Source organism: Elephantulus edwardii, unplaced genomic scaffold (assembly GCF_000299155.1).
Source record: "Elephantulus edwardii isolate Elephantulus edwardi_28Jun2011 unplaced genomic scaffold, EleEdw1.0 scaffold00041, whole genome shotgun sequence".
Taxonomy (NCBI): Eukaryota; Metazoa; Chordata; class Mammalia; order Macroscelidea; family Macroscelididae; genus Elephantulus; species Elephantulus edwardii.
Genome location: NW_006399791.1, coordinates 2,405,073 through 2,409,536, shown reverse-complemented (window position 1 = coordinate 2,409,536; position 4,464 = coordinate 2,405,073). Strand labels below are relative to the sequence as shown.

Sequence of the window (4,464 nt, the reverse complement as noted above, 5' to 3'; positions counted from 1 at the left end):
TTGTGCTTAGCCATACATGTTCATATCCTTAAAGATGTGTCATGGAACTGTTGCAGCCTAGAAGACACAAATTTAACTAACAAGTTAAAAGTACATGAGTCAAAAATTAAAAAGCAATAAAATTCCAAGTAGAGGTTCTAATAGTGGCACAAATCAAGTTACAGAGGGAAGGTAGTTCTTAAAATAAAAGTCCTATTGACTAGCATTTTGTCTATTACAGTATAAAAGTTAGGAACCACAAGATGTAGAAGCTCAACTATGTCATTTATTGTTCTTAAGTCCTAGAGCAAATTCCATCTACCACTGGGTTGTTTTACAGCTTGGAAGTCCGCATGCAAGGCAGAGGTGAAGTAAGGAACTGCTTATGAGGTTTTCCGTCAATTCCAACAACTAAGAAATAGTGAGAAGAGTTGGGACCTCAGAAGGCTTTTAGGACCAAATAGTAGGCTCTTGTGTCCAGGAGAAAATGAATATACTTACCAGTACTGTTAATGTTTACCCACAGCTCTTCTGGGAAGATCTAGATGGTTGAAGCGTCCTCCTTTTTTTCCAGCTGGGAGCTGGGGCCTGTCAGTCCTGTCAGCTACGAGGACCTGATTTGGGCCACCCTTGGCCAAGTGTGCTTCAGATCCACACTTAAAGCAAGTAAGTGGGAGCTTCCTCTCTACTCCCTTGCCTATCTGTGGCTCTCATCTGTGACACTGTCTACTGAAGTGGCCCAGCTTTCCACCGTGGAAGCAATTCTGACCTCCTTTATTACCTTTGAGTGGCACTGTATATGAGTAAGGCTTCCTTTTCCTGACACAGGCCCTAAACTGGCAGCAATAGATGCCCCAGTAATTTTGGCCATTCTCTCTTCTTTTCTCTTTACTCTAGATCCCAGTTGTTAAAAGAGGGAAAAATTTAAGCCAATATATAACAAATAATTTTGAACATTATAATCTTTTAAGCTTAAGGCTAGAAATATGAACAATATGATCATTTCCAAGAGACAGGCAATATTCTGTTGTGATCTATATGTCTTTCTTCTTAGTCCAAGTCTGGAGGTCACCATGGGTGAACCTGCCAGTATTCAAAGTATCAGTGGTATATCTCCCAGCTTTACAACAATACAGGACAAGCTGGCACAGGAGTGGTAGAATTTATTTCTATATTACATTTATTAATTTTATTTATTTTTTTCCCAGGAGATTCCCAGAAAATTTATTTCTGAATCCTTCTCTAACAAAGGAAGGAACTTTTCCTAGATTCCAACATTGTCTGCCGAATGCCTGTAATGGAGCGACCAGAAAAGACCACCAAGCCAATTAGCTGAATTAATAAAGTTTATTTTGAGTTTGAACCCTGGCTCTCACGTGCTGACACAGCAGTGTCCACCTGAGAGCCCGGAGCTGGTACAAGCTTCTACCTTTTATACCTCTGTTACTTCTTTGTCTAACTATACATGCTATGATTGGCTATCTAAAGTAGTTTGGATACTAGTCTACTTTCAATTGCTCAGGGAAGCAGTTTGGAGACTTGTTTGAACCTGATTGGTGGGGAACAGTTGGAAACCTATTTGAATCTTATTGGTTACTTCAGATACAGGAATGTGGAAAAAAATCCCTTGTGCCCTTACAAAGAAGAAGAATTCCACTTTATGGCAGTTGACTAATCAGGGTGTGATTTACCACAGGTGGGGGTTGTTTGCTAGAAACTACTCAAGCGGGTTGGGTAGGGGTACCTGCACTTTACCAGAAACTGAGTTCCCGAGACTTTGGCTCTTACAATGCCTTTAAGCTTTTGGTGGAGTTTAAAGTTCTCATGTCCTCTCCCTCAATCAATGGCTGTTCAGTGTTAGAGGGGAGGACATGAGAGTAATGTGTGATACAGTCTAGAAACAACATAATGGTTTAAGGGTCCCCTGAAGATTCCTAAAAAAGTGGTTAGAGGTTACTTCCAGCTGTTCACTCCTCCAACCAGTGTCATGATATACTACTGAGTAGGAACCAACTCATAGCAGACCCTCCAGTGGGTTTCTAGAGGCATGGAGAAGACTGCCTATCTTTCACGAGTTGAGCAGCTGGTGGGTTTGAACTGCATGCCTTTGTGGTGGCAGATCTCTATGCTACATGTCAAATGCAATAATTTTGGGGAGCCAAATTCCTATTAAAGGATACATATCCCACTTGCATTAAGGAAAGCAAAACTGTTAACAAACACAAACTAAGAACCAAAATCCTGAGTTTTCTATTCCAGGTAACTTGAGCATTTTGAAAGTTCTCATTCTCTGGAAATTCCAGGGGAGAAAAATTAAACAATCCATTTACATATATTTATACGGCAGAGTTTATCTATTGTGGAAAAAAGGGACTATCTAGTTTCCCAGAAGGTGGGTCCAGCAAGACTATTCATTTTACACTTCTAGCTACAGTTTTTCTCAGAGATCAGGAGAATGCCAAAGGCCTGCGAACATGATCACAGACGTTCCTTCCCTAGTTCCATTCCTGGTGTTTTAGTTGTGGAGGAGCTATGAATGCTGGCTTTCTCTTTCTGAGTGAGGCCTCGCTGAAGCCCCTGCAGCAGCTGGTTTCGGAGTGTGAGGTTGCTGTCTGTGCGAGGCAGTGGCAGGGGTGTGAGGCAGTTTCCTTTGTATTCAATCACTGCCATCTGGCCTGATCCTGTTCACTTCTATTTGGGATCTGCACCATTCTTGTGAAGCCTCCATTCTGACCTTGGAATCGAGGGGCTAGAACTTTAAACAGCTTTGGAATCAAATCCTCCTCCTTCAGTCAGAAGTCAGCCATGCGCATGGCTTGTTCATTGGTGTCTCCCAGCTTCCCATAGTTGGTAAGCCTCTCGGCATAGCCTCTCACCTTGTCCATGCGCGCCCATGATGCGTTCCTGTTACATGAGTCCCGTAAGTAAGTTCTGTAGTAGGTGAATACGTGACTCGGGGCCAAGGCCCAGGTGGCAAAACACGCAGCTGTGGGAGATGGCAGCAATGACAGACAAACAAATCTTCCGAGCCACATTTATTAATTTTAAAATAATTTTAACTTTTGTTGATAAGAGATAACTGCCATTCATCTTCTAGAAAGTAGTGTTTCTAACAGTTTTTTTAATCATTTTTAAAATTAATTTTAATGAAAATTTACAGAGACTTTGGATTTCCATTCATTCATTGTTGTACTTTTCTTCCTCCCCCTCCCACCCCTCAGTACACTCTTCTCTTTGAAAAGTAAAAAAGTTCCCCCATTGTTTTACAATCCCTCCCCCAGGGTCCACTCCACTATGCAGCCTTCGTTCTGGACTCCTGTCATGACAATAATACCTAATCACATATCCCTTTTTAAAGCATCTTAGTTATAGCTCCCTGGACTGAAATAAACCTATGACTACCACCTTCCATAACTCTTGTAAGGCCAGGTTGTTGTTGTTGTGTACTATCAAGTCGGAACTGACCTATAACTGATCCTCCAGCAGGTTTTCAGAGGCAGGAAGTTGCACCGGAGGAGACTGCCCATCTTTTTCCCAGGAGCATTCAAACCACATGCATTTGAGATTGCAGCACAGATTCTTAGCCTTAGGCCAGGGAGGCCAGAGGAAAAGGGGTCATGATAGCAGTGGTCTTTGGAATCACTAATTAGCCTAAAAGTACCAACCATTTGTTGTTGTTGTTGATTGTCTATAAACAAAAGGCCTGAAGCCTTTCTATAACTATTGTCGTTTATCAAAGTTCATAGAGTCTCCAGAGGCATGTTGTTTAGAATCCTATTATTTATTCCCAGCAGGAAGCTCTGAGGGCTTAGCACCACCTGATGTATATTAACTCTTTTTAATGGCTAACAATAAATCTGTAAACAAAAGTTTACAAAAACTAACAGAACACTGTATTCCCTTGTAATTTATGTGGGTAGTAGAATTGATGCCACATCATGCACCCCTCTCACCTTTGCATAGATGTTTGTGGTAGGCACAGATTCACTTTTTAAAAATGCATGTTTAACCTTTTTTAAATTAGAATAAAATAAATTGGATTTCTTCTTCTGTGTTTTTGGCTTTTCAAAGAGACCTACATTCAATGAATGCCAAACATTGTGCCAAAATGGCTCCAAATGTTAATAAATCTGATTCCTTTTTAAAAATTGGCCCCTGTTGCCAATTAAATTGTAGACTTTAAGCTTTTATAAGGTTACAGGTGTATAAAAATATCAGGTACACAGCTTTAAGGAAGTTTAGGATGCGTCTGATAAAATACAGCATTTTGTGTTAAAAATGTAGCTATAGAATCAGATTCAGCATTAGTGGTAATGAAGCGAGTTAATTAATGCTGCAGAAAACTTAATGAGAAAGTCAGAGCAGTGGTTTTCAAGCTGAATACCCTAGAGTCAAGGAGAGGCATCTCAAAAGCACCTCTGAGAGATCAAGGATAAAAATGATTCCAGGGAGTAAGGCCCAGGGCTTCTTATTTCAACTGCTCAA

The 4,464-nt window shown here is 40.8% G+C and overlaps 1 pseudogene; it reads right to left on the bottom strand.

Annotated features, from left to right (window-relative positions):
- Nucleotides 1-2,457: 2,457 nt before the first annotated feature.
- Nucleotides 2,458-3,069, bottom strand: LOC102863611 (annotated as a pseudogene).
- Between the last annotated feature and the right edge of the window lie 1,395 nt (nucleotides 3,070-4,464).